The sequence below is a fragment of the Arachis stenosperma genome, chromosome 4 (genome assembly GCF_014773155.1).
Source record: "Arachis stenosperma cultivar V10309 chromosome 4, arast.V10309.gnm1.PFL2, whole genome shotgun sequence".
NCBI classification, from domain to species: Eukaryota; Viridiplantae; Streptophyta; class Magnoliopsida; order Fabales; family Fabaceae; genus Arachis; species Arachis stenosperma.
In genome coordinates, this window is record NC_080380.1 from 40,589,421 (window position 1) to 40,602,274 (window position 12,854).

Genomic DNA, 12,854 nt, shown 5'->3' on the forward strand with positions numbered 1-12,854 from the left:
TTATCTAAGAATCATGTTCTGCTAGATTGTTCTACAAAGTCGGTGTACTTTATGCCGGAGGATACAGAAGGGCCGGTCGTGGTAAATAATTATTACTTGAATTCGATGATGGTGAACTGTTCTGGAACCGAATGTCAGGGTATCATGTTGTTAACCGCGGGCGTTTCGGGTGATGATCAAAGGTTGGAACAGATTCCAGTTGTGTGTGAGTTTCCGGAAGTGTTTCCCGATGATATTGATGAGTTTTCACCTAACCGAGAGGTTGAGTTTGCTATTGAATTGCTGCCCGGGGCGGGACCAATCTCAAGTGCTCCTTATAGGATGTCACCGTTAGAGATGAACGAGCTAAAGTCTCAGTTAGAGGATTTGTTGGGAAAGAATTTTATACGGCCAAGTGTCTCTCCGTGGGGTGCTCCAATGCTACTAGTAAAGAAGAAAGATGGGAGTATGCGGCTCTGTGTGGATTACAGGCAGTTGAACAAGGTTACAATAAAGAATAAGTACCCACTGCCGAGAATTGATGATCTCATGGATCAGTTACAAGGAGCTGGAATTTTCTCCAAGATTAATTTGCGATCCGGTTATCACCAGATAAGGGTGAGGGGTGAGGATATCCCTAAGACCGCTTTCAGAACTCGTTATGGTCATTACGAGTACACTGTGATGTCCTTTGGGTTGACGAACGCTCCTGCGGTATTCATGGATTACATGAACAGAGTTTTCCGTCCGTTTCTGGATAAATTTGTTGTTGTCTTCATTGATGACATACTAATTTATTCCAAGACTGAAGAAGAGCATGCGGAACACTTAAGGACCGTGTTGCAGATTCTAAAGGATAAGAAACTCTATGCAAAACTATCTAAGTGTGAGTTTTGGAAGAGTGAAGTGAAGTTTTTGGGTCACGTGGTGAGTAAGAAGGGAATAGCCGTAGATCCAACTAAGGTGGAGGCTGTGATGGATTGGAAACAACCAACCACCGTAACAGAGATAAGGAGTTTTCTGGGTTTAGCTGGCTATTACCGAAGGTTTATCAAGGGCTTTTCACAGATAGCTTTGCCAATGACAAAGTTAACCCGCAAAGACACTCCGTTTGTTTGGACTCCTGAATGCGAGGAGAGCTTTCAGACATTGAAGAAAAAGTTGACTACTGCACCTGTGTTAGTGTTACCCGAGCCGAATGAGCCATTTGAGGTGTATTGTGATGCCTCATTGAAGGGTCTAGGGTGCGTGCTGATGCAGCACCATAATGTGGTGGCGTATGCCTCACGACAGTTGAGACCTCATGAAGTTAGTTACCCTACGCACGATTTGGAACTTGCTGCGGTTGTGTTTGCCTTGAAGGTGTGGAGGCATTATCTCTATGGGGTTAAGTTCCAAGTTTTCTCTGATCATAAGAGCTTGAAGTATCTCCTTGATCAGAAAGAGCTTAATATGAGGCAGAGAAGGTGGATGGAATTGTTGAAGGACTACGACTTTGAGTTGCATTACTGGTGCGTAAAATTGTGATCACTACTTTTCACAACTCAAATAATCCCTAGTAATGGCCCCAAGAACTTGGTGCTCAATACCATGGCATAAACACAACTTTGCACAACTAACCAGCAAGTGCACTGGGTCGTCCAAGTAATAAACTTTACGCGAGTAAGGGTCGATCCCACGGAGATTGTTGGTATGAAGCAAGCTATGGTCACCTTGTAAATCTTAGTCAGGCAGACTCAAATGGGTATAGTGATATACGAATAAAGCATAAAGATAAAGATAGAGGTACTTATGTAATTCATTGGTAGGAACTTCAGATAAGCGTATGAAGATGCCTTCCCTTCCGTCTCTCTGCTTTCCTACAGTCTTCATCCAATCCTTCTTACTCCTTTCCATGGCAAGCTTATGTAGGGTTTCACCGTTGTCAGTGGCTACCTCCCATCCTCTCAGTGAAAATGTTCCTCTGCTCTGTCACAGTATATGGCTAATCAGCTGTCGGTTCTCGGTCAGGCCGGAATAGAATCCAGTGATTCTTTTGCGTCTGTCACTAACGCCCCGCCTGCTAGGAGTTTGAAGCACGTCACAGTCATTCAATCATTGAATCCTACTCAGAATACCACAGACAAGGTTAGACCTTCCGGATTCTCTTGAATGCCGCCATCTGTTCTCGCCTATACCACGAAGACTCTGATCTCACGGAATGGCTGGCTCGTTTGTCAGGCGAGCACTCGGTTGTCAGGCGATCAACCATGCATCGTGTATCAGGAATCCAAGAGATATTCACTAGAGCCTTGGTTGCTTGTAGAACAAAAGTGGTTGTCAGTCACCTTGTTCATAGATGAGAATGATGATGAGTGTCACGGATCATCACATTCATCAAGTTGAAGAACAAGTGATATCTTGGACAAAGAACAAGCGGAATTGAATAGAAGAACAATAGTAATTGCATTAATACTCGAGGTACAGCAGAGCTCCACACCTTAATCTATGGTGTGTAGAAACTCCACCGTTGAAAATACATAAGAACAAGGTCTAGGCATGGCCGAATGGCCAGCCTCCCAAAGAGGGTTCAATCATAAAAACATGATCAAAAGCTCTCTAATACAATAGTAAAAGGTCCTACTTATAGAAAACTCGTAGCCTAGGGTGTACAGAGATGAGTAAATGACATAAAAATCCACTTCCGGGCCCACTTGGTGTGTGCTTGGGCTGAACAATGAAGCATTTTCGTGTAGAGACTCTTCTTGGAGTTAAACGCCAGCTTTTATGCCAGTTTGGGCGTTTAACTCCCATTTAGGTGCCAGTTCCGGCGTTTAACGCTGGAATTTTTGAGGGTGACTTTGAACGCCGGTTTGGGCCATCAAATCTTGGGCAAAGTATGGACTATCATATATTGCTGGAAAGCCCAGGAGGTCTACTTTCCAACGCCGTTGAGAGCGCGCCAATTGGGCTTCTGTAGCTCCAGAAAATCCACTTCGAGTGCAGGGAGGTCAGAATCCAACAGCATCTGCAGTCCTTTTCAGTCTCTGAATCAGATTTTTGCTCAGGTCCCTCAATTTCAGCCAGAAAATACCTGAAATCACAGAAAAATACACAAACTCATAGTAATGTCCAGAAAAGTGAATTTTAACTAAAAACTAATAAAAATATACTAAGAACTCAACTAAAACTACTAAAAACATACTAAAAACAATGCCAAAAAGGGTACAAATTATCCGCTCATCACAACACCAAACTTAAATTGTTGCTTGTCCTCAAGCAACTGAAGATCAAATAAGATAAAAAGAAGAGAATATGCAATGAACTCCAAAAACATCTATGAAGATCAGTATTAATTAGATGAGTGGGGCTTTTAGCTTTTTGCCTCTGAACAGTTTTGGCATCTCACTCTATCCTTTGAAATTCAGAATGATTGGCTTCTATAGGAACTCAGAATCCAGATAGTGTTATTGATTCTCCTAGTTAAGTATGATGATTCTTGAACACAGCTACTTTATGAGTCTTGGCCGTGGCCCAAAGCACTCTGTCTTCCAGTATTACCACCGGATACATACATGCCACAGACACATAATTGGGTGAACCTTTTCAGATTGTGACTCAGCTTTGCTAGAGTCCCCAATTAGAGGTGTCCAGGGTTCTTAAGCACACTCTTTTTGCCTTGGATCACAACTTTATTTCTTTCTTTCTCTTTCTTTTTCTCTTTTTTTTTTCGCTTGCTTTCTCTTTTTTTTTGTATTCACTGCTTTTTCTTGCTTCAAGAATCATTTTTAATGATTTTTCAGATCCTCAGTAACATGTCTCCTTTTTCATCATTCTTTCAAGAGCCAACATTCATGAACCACAAATTCAAAAGACATATGCACTGTTCAAGCATACATTCAGAGAACAAAAGTGTTGCCACCACATCAAAATAATTAAACTGCTATAAAATTCAAAATTCATGCAATTCTTTTTCTTTTTCAATTAAGAACATTTTTTTTATTTAAGAAAGGTGATGGATTCATAGGACATTCATAACTTTAAGGCGTAGACACTAAGACACTACTGATCACAAGACACAAACATGGATAAACATAAGCACTAAAATTCGAAAAACAGAAAATAAAGAACAAGGAGATTTAAAGAACGGGTCCACCTTAGTGATGGCGGCTCTTTCTTCCTCTTGAAGATCCTATGGAGTGCTTGAGCTCCTCAATGTCTCTTCCTTGTCTTTGTTGCTCCACTCTCATGATTATTTGATCTTCTCTAATTTCATGGAGGATGATGGAGTGTTCTTGATGCTCCACCCTTAGTTGTCCCATGTTGGAACTCAGTTCTCCTAGGGAGGTGTTCAGTTGCTCCCAATAGTTTTGTGGAGGAAAGTGCATCCCTTGAGGCATCTCAGGGATCTCATGATGAGAGGGGTCTCTTGTGTGCTCCATCCTTTTCTTAGTGATGGGCTTATCCTCATCAATGGGGATGTCTCCCTCTATATCAACTCCAACAGAATAACAGAGGTGACAAATGAGATGAGGAAAGGCTAACCTTGCTAAGGTAGAGGACTTGTCCGCCACCTTATAGAGTTCTTGGGCTATAACCTCATGAACTTCCACTTCTTCTCCAATCATGATGCTATGAATCATGATGGCCCGGTCTAGAGTAACTTCGGACCGGTTGCTAGTGGGAATAACTGAGCGTTGGATAAACTCCAACCATCCTCTAGCCACGGGTTTGAGGTCATGCCTTCTCAATTGAACCGGTTTCCCTCTTGAATCTCTCTTCCATTGGGCGCCCTCTTCACAAATGACTGTGAGGACTTGGTCCAACCTTTGATCAAAGTTGACCCTTCTAGTGTAAGGATGTTCATCTCCTTGCATCATAGGCAAGTTGAATGCCAACCTTACACTTTCCAGACTAAAATCCAAGTATTTCCCCCGAACCATAGTAAGATAATTCTTTGGATCCGGGTTCACACTCTGATCATGGTTCTTGGTGATCCATGCATTGGCATAGAACTCTTGAACCATCAAGATTCCGACTTGTTGAATCGGGTTGGTAAGGACTTCCCAACCTCTTCTTCGGATCTCATGTCGGATCTCCGGATATTCACCCTTTTTGAGTGAAAAAGGGACCTCGGGGATCACCTTCTTCAAGGCCACAACTTCATAAAAGTGGTCTTGATGCACCTTTGAGATGAATCTTTCCATCTCCCATGACTCGGAGGTGGAAGCTTTTGCCTTCCCTTTCCTCTTTCTAGAGGTTTCTCCGGCCTTGGATGCCATAAATGGTTATGGAAAAACGAAAAAGCAACGCTTTTACCACACCAAACTTAAAAGGTTTGCTCGTCCTCGAGCAAAAGAAGAAAGAAGAGAGTAGAAGAAGAAGAAATGAGGAAGAAGGGAGTGGCTTTTGTGTTCGGCCAAAGAGGGGGAGAAGTGGTGTTTAGGTTGTGTAAAAATGAAGGGGTGAAGAAGGGTTTATATAGGAGAGGGGGGGTCATGGTTCGGCCATTGATGGGTGGGTTTGGGAGGGAAAGTGGTTTGAATTTGAATGGTGAGATAGGTGGGGTTTTATGGAGGATGGATGTGAGTGGTGAAGAGAAAGATGGGATTTGATAGGTGAAGGGTTTTTTGGGGAAGAGGAGTTGAGGTGATTGGTGAATGGGTGAAGCAGAGAGAGAGAGTGGTGGGGTTGGTGGGGATCCTGTGGGGTCCACAGATCCTGTGGTGTCAAGGAAAAGTCATCCCTGCACCAAATGGCATTCAAAATCACGTTTTGAGCCATTTCTGGCGTTAAACGCCGGGCTGGTGCCCATTCCTGGCGTTTAACGCCAGGTTTTTGCCCTTTTCTGGCGTTTAACGCCAGTCTGGTGCCCCTTTCTGGCGTTAAACGCCCAGAATGGTGCCAGACTGGGCGTTAAACGCCCAACTGCTAGCCTCACTGGCGTTTAAACGCCAGTGGGTTCTTCCTCCAGGGTGTGCTATTTTTCTTCCTGTTTTTCATTCTGTTTTTGCTTTTTCAATTGATTTTGTGTCTTCTTTTGATCATCAACCTACAAAATAAAATAAAATAACAAAAGAAAATAGATAACATATAACATTGGGTTGCCTCCCAACAAGCGCTTCTTTAATGTCAGTAGCTTGACAGATGGCTCTCATGGAGCCTCACATTTTCTCAGAGCAATGTTGGAACCTCCCAACACCAAACTTAGAGTTTGAATGTGGGGGTTCAACACCAAACTTAGAGTTTGGTTGTGGCCTCCCAACACCAAACTTAGAGTTTGACTGTGGGGGCTCTGTTTGACTCTGATTTGAGAGAAGCTCTTCATGCTTCCTCTCCATGGTGACAGAGGGATATCCTTGAGCCTTAAACACAAAGGATTCTTCATTCACTTGAATGATCAGTTCGCCTCTATCAACATCAATCACAGCCTTTGTTGTGGCTAGGAAGGGTCTGCCAAGGATGACGGTTTCATCCATGCACTTCCCAGTCTCTAGGACTATGAAATCAGCAGGGATGTAATGGTTTTCAATCTTCACCAAAACATCCTCTACAAGTCCATGAGCTTGTTTTCTTGAGTTGTCTGCCATCTCTAATGAGATTCTTGCAGCTTGCACCTCAAAGATCCCTAGCTTCTCCATTACAGAGAGAGGCATGAGGTTTACACTTGACCCTAAGTCACACAGAGCCTTCTTGAAGGTCATGGTGCCTATGGTACAAGGTATTGAAAACTTCCCAGGATCTTGTCTCTTTTGAGGTAATTTCTGCCTAGACAAGTCATCCAGTTCTTTGGTGAGCAAAGGAGGTTCATTCTCCCAAGTCTCAATTCCAAATAACTTGTCATTTAGCTTCATGATTGCTCCAAGGTATTTAGCAACTTGCTCTTCAGTGACATACTTATCCTCTTCAGAGGAAGAATACTCATCAGAGCTCATGAAAGGCAGAAGTAAGTCCAATGGAATCTCTATGGTCTCATTTTGAGCCTCAGATTCCCATGGTTCCTCATTGGGGAACTCAATGGAGGTCAGTGCACGCCCACTGAGGTCTTCCTCAGTGGCGTTCACTGCCTCTCCTTCCTCTCCAAATTCGGCCATGTTGATGGCCTTGCACTCTCCTTTTGGATTTTCTTCTGTGTTGCTTGGGAGAGTACTAGGAGGGAGTTCAGTAACTTTCTTGCTCAGCTGTCCCACTTGTGCCTCCAAATTCCTAATGGAGGACCTTGTTTCAGTCATGAAACTTTGAGTGGTTTTGATTAGATCAGAGACCATGGTTGCTAAATCAGAGGGGTTCTGCTTAGAATTCTCTGTCTGTTGCTGAGAAGATGATGGAAAAGGCTTGCCATTGCTAAACCTGTTTCTTCCACCATTATTGTTATTGAAACCTTGTTGAGGTCTCTCTTGATTCTTCCATGAGAAATTTGGATGATTTCTCCATGAAGAATTATAGGTGTTTCCATAGGGTTCTCCTAGGTAATTCACCTCTTCCATTGAAGGGTTCTCAGGATCATATGCTTCTTCTTCAGATGAAGCATCCTTAGTACTGCTTGGTGCATTTTGCATTCTAGACAGACTTTGAGAGATCAAATTGACTTGTTTAGTCAATATCTTGTTCTGAGCCAAAATGGCATTCAGAGCATCAATCTCAAGAACTCCTTTCTTCTGATTAGTCCCATTGTTCACAGGATTCCTTTCAGAAGTGTACATGAATTGGTTATTTGTAACCATTTCAATCTGCTCTTGAGCTTCTGTAGGCGTCTTCTTCAAATGAAGAGATCCTCCAGCAAAGCTATCCAAAGACATCTTGGATAGTTCAGAGAGACCATCATAGAAAATACCTATGATGCTCCATTCAGAAAGCATGTCAGAAGGACATTTTCTGATCAATTGTTTGTATCTTTCCCAAGCTTCATAGAGGGATTCTCCATCCTTCTGTCTGAAGGTTTGGACTTCCACTCTAAGCTTACTCAATTTTTGAGGTGGAAAGAACTTTGCCAAGAAGGCATTGACTAGCTTTTCCCATGAGTCCAGGCTTTCTTTAGGTTGTGAGTCTAACCATGTCCTAGCTCTGTCTCTTACAGCAAATGGGAATAGCATAAGTCTGTAGACCTCAGGGTCTACCCCATTAGTCTTGACAGTGTCACAGATTTGCAAGAATTCAGCTAAAAACTGATGAGGATCTTCCAGTGGAAGTCCATGGAACTTGCAATTCTGTTGCATTAGAGAAACTAATTGAGGCTTAAGCTCAAAGTTGTTTGCTCCAATGGCAGGGATAGAGATGCTTCTCCCATAGAAGTCGGGAGTAGGTGCAGTAAAGTCACCCAGCACCTTCCTTGCATTGTTTGCATTGTTGTTGTTTTCGGCTGCCATGGGTTCTTCTTCTTTGAAGAATTCTGTTAGGTCCTCTACAGAGAGTTGTGCCTTAGTTTCTCTTAGCTTTCGCTTCAAGGTCCTTTCAGGTTCAGGGTCAGCTTCAACAAGAATGCCTTTGTCTCTGCTCCTGCTCATATGAAAGAGAAGAGAACAAGAAAATGTGGAATCCTCTATGTCACAGTATAGAGATTCCTTGAGGTGTCAGAAGAACAAAAAAATAGAAGAAGGAGGTAGAAGAATTCGAACTTAATCAGATAGAGTTCGAATTGTGCATTGAGAAGGAGTGGTACTCCATAAATAGAAGGATGTGAGAAGGGAGGAAGAGCTTTTTCGAAAATTATGTTAAAGAATTTGAAAATATTTTGAAAAACACTAATTAATTTTCGAAAATAAGAGTGGGAAAGAAATCAAGTGATTTTTGAAAAAGATTTTAAATTAGAAATTAAAAAGATTTGATTGAAAACTATTTTGAAAAAGATGTGGTTAAGAAGATATGATTGGTTTTAAAAATATGTGAGTGAGAAAATATAATTTGAAAACAATTTTAAAAAAAGATTTGATTTTAAAAATTAATAACTTGGCTATCAAGAAAAGATATGATTCAAACATTAAACCTTTCTCAACAGAAAAGGTAACATACTTGAAATGTTCAATCAAATCATTAATTGTTAGCAAGTATCTTTGAAAAAGGAAAGAGATTGATTTTGAAAACATTTGATTGAAAAGATATGATTTGAAAAAGATTTGATTTTGAAAAACTTTGAAAACTTGAAAAAAAATTGATTTGAAAACAAAATCCTTCCCCTTGTGCCATCCTGGCGTTAAACGCCCAGAATGGTGCACATTCTGGCGTTTAACGCCCAATGCACTACCTTTTTGGGCGTTAAACGCCCAACCAGGCACCCTGGCTGGCGTTTAAACGCCAGTCTGTCCTTCTTCACTGGGCGTTTTGAACGCCCAGCTTTTTCTGTGTAATTCCTCTGCTGCATGTTCTGAATCTTCAGTTCCCTGTACTATTGACTTGAAAATAGAACCAAGATCAAATAAACAATGCATGCAAGACACCAAACTTAAAATTAGACATTAGACTCAAACAAGAAACATAAAATATTTTTGGTTTTTTTTTATGATTTTGAAAATTTTTTTTTTTTGGATTTTTTCGAAAATTATATGGGAATAGAAAATAAAGGCATCAAAATTCTTAATGAGAATTCCAGGAATCATGCAATGTTAGTCTAAAGCTTTAGTCTAAAGGAATTAGACATGGCTAGCCAAGCTTCAGCAGGACATTGCATTCAAGAGCTAAATTGATGAGAATCAATCAGCTTTGGTGATGGTAAGAACATCACCTTGAAACACTAGAATTCATTCTAAAGAATTCTGAAAAATACCTTATCTAAGCAACAAGATGAACCGTCAGTTGTCCATACTCGAACAATCCCCGGCAACGGCGCCAAAAAAACTTGGTGTTGTTGCCGGATTTTGGCACTGATGTTACCGGACCTAAAGCTTGCTCAAAACTCGAACAATCCCCGGCAACGGCGCCAAAAACGTGGTGCGCAAAATTGTGATCACTACTTTTCACAACTCAAATAATCCCTAGTAATGGCCCCAAGAACTTGGTGCTCAATACCATGGCATAAACACAACTTTGCACAACTAACCAGCAAGTGCACTGGGTCGTCCAAGTAATAAACCTTACGCGAGTAAGGGTCGATCCCACGGAGATTGTTGGTATGAAGCAAGCTATGGTCACCTTGTAAATCTTAGTCAGGCAGACTCAAATGGGTATAGTGATATACGAATAAAGTATAAAGATAAAGATAGAGGTACTTATGTAATTCATTGGTAGGAACTTCAGATAAGCGTATGAAGATGCCTTCCCTTCCGTCTCTCTGCTTTCCTACAGTCTTCATCCAATCCTTTTTACTCCTTTCCATGGCAAGCTTATGTAGGGTTTCACCGTTGTCAGTGGCTACCTCCCATCCTCTCAGTGAAAATGTTCCTATGCTCTGTCACAGCATATGGCTAATCAGCTGTCAGTTCTCGGTCAGGCCGGAATAGAATCCAGTGATTCTTTTGCGTCTGTCACTAACGCCCCGCCTGCTAGGAGTTTGAAGCACGTCACAGTCATTCAATCATTGAATCCTACTCAGAATACCACAGACAAGGTTAAACCTTCCGGATTCTCTTGAATGCCGCCATCTGTTCTCGCCTATACCACGAAGACTCTGATCTCACGGAATGGCTGGCTCGTTTGTCAGGCGAGCACTCGGTTGTCAGGCGATCAACCATGCGTCGTGTATCAGGAATCCAAGAGATATTCACTAGAGCCTTGGTTGCTTGTAGAACAAAAGTGGTTGTCAGTCACCTTGTTCATAGGTGAGAATGATGATGAGTGTCACGGATCATCACATTCATCAAGTTGAAGAACAAGTGATATCTTGGACAAAGAACAAGCGGAATTGAATAGAAGAACAATAGTAATTGCATTAATACTCGAGGTACAGCAGAGCTCCACACCTTAATCTATGGTGTGTAGAAACTCCACCGTTGAAAATACATAAGAACAAGGTCTAGGCATGGCCGAATGGCCAGCCTCCCAAAGAGGGTTCAATCATAAAAACATGATCAAAAGCTCTCTAATTAATAGTAAAAGGTCCTACTTATAGAAAACTCGTAGCCTAGGGTGTACAGAGATGAGTAAATGACATAAAAATCCACTTCCGGGCCCACTTGGTGCGTGCTTGGGCTGAGCAATGAAGCATTTTCGTGTAGAGACTCTTCTTGGAGTTAAACGCCAGCTTTTATGCCAGTTTGGGCGTTTAACTCCCATTTAGGTGCCAGTTCCGGCGTTTAACGCTGGAATTTCTGAGGGTGACTTTGAACGCCGGTTTGGGCCATCAAATCTTGGGCAAAGTATGAACTATTATATATTGCTGGAAAGCCCAGGATGTCTACTTTCCAACGCCGTTAAGAGCGCGCCAATTGGGCTTCTGTAGCTCCAGAAAATCCACTTCGAGTGCAGGGAGGTCAGAATCCAACAGCATCTGCAGTCCTTTTCAGTCTCTGAATCAGATTTTTGCTCAGGTCCCTCAATTTCAGCCAGAAAATACCTGAAATCACAGAAAAACACACAAACTCATAGTAAAGTCCAGAAAAGTGAATTTTAACTAAAAACTAATAAAAATATACTAAGAACTCAACTAAAACTACTAAAAACATACTAAAAACAATGCCAAAAAGGGTACAAATTATCCGCTCATCAATTACCATCCGAGAAAGGCGAACGTACTGGCGGATGCGTTAAGTCGGAAGTCGTTATATGCGGCTTGGATGATGCTCCAAGAGGAGAAGTTGCTCAAGGGATTCGAGAGTCTGAAAATTGGTACTCGAGAAGTATCCGGAACCTTGTGTTTGAGCCGATTAGAAATCTCAAGTGACTTTAAGTCCGAACTCCTAAAGGCTCATCAAAATGACGAAGCGTTATGGAAGGTGATACCGGCTATTGAGCAAGGAAAACAGTGGAGAGTGTCGGAAGAAAAAGATGGGTTATGGAGATTCAAGGGTAGGATTATTGTGCCGGATGTTGGCACCTTGAGGCATGATATCTTAAAGGAGGCACACAAAAGTGGATTCTCCATTCACCCGGGAAGTACTAAGATGTACCATGATTTAAAGGCGATGTTTTGGTGGCCGGGTATGAAGAATGATGTGGCGGAATATGTTTCAAAGTGCTTAACTTGTCAAAAGGTAAAGATTGAACATCAAAAGCCTGCCGGTATGTTGCAACCTTTAGAGATTCCACAATGGAAGTGGGAAAGTATTGCAATGGACTTTGTGTCAGGATTGCCAAGGACTAGGGCTGGTTTTGATGCTGTTTGGGTGATTGTGGACCGACTGACGAAGTCAGCTCACTTTTTACCCATTCGTATGACTTACACCCTTGAAGAGCTAGCACGGTTATACATAAAGGAGATTGTGAGACTTCATGGTGTACCTGCTACTATAATCTCTGATAGAGATCCTCGTTTCACTTCAAGGTTTTGGGGTGCATTTCAGAAAGCTTTTGGAACCTGATTAAGCTTGAACACGGCTTACCATCCTCAAACAGATGGTCAATCTGAGAGGATGATCCAAACACTAGAGGATATGTTGAGAGCTTGTGTTTTGGACCAACCGGCAAGTTGGGATCGGTATATGCCATTAGTGGAGTTTGCATACAATAATAGTTATCATGCGAGCATTGGAATGGCTCCGTATGAGGCCTTGTATGGGAGGAAATGTCAATCTCCGCTATGTTGGTATGAGGCTGGAGAGAAAAGCTTGTTGGGGCCGGAAATGATAGCTGAGACCACCGAACAAGTCAAGAAAATTCGAGATAGGATGCTCACGGCGCAGAGTCGTTAAAAGAGTTACGCCGATCAGAGGCGAAAGCCCTTAGAATTTGAGGAAGGAGACCATGTTTTCCTTAAGGTTACTCCGACCACGGGAGTAGGTAGGGCGATTAAAGCAAAGAAGTTGAAT

At 42.1% G+C, this 12,854-nt stretch overlaps 1 non-coding gene across 1 annotated transcript; it reads left to right on the forward strand.

Moving 5' to 3' along the window:
- Positions 1 to 7,811: 7,811 nt before the first annotated feature.
- On the forward strand, positions 7,812 to 7,919 carry LOC130978739 (small nucleolar RNA R71). Its single transcript, XR_009086356.1, has one exon. It is a non-coding gene; the product is annotated as a small nucleolar RNA R71 (small nucleolar RNA).
- Positions 7,920 to 12,854: the final 4,935 nt, after the last annotated feature.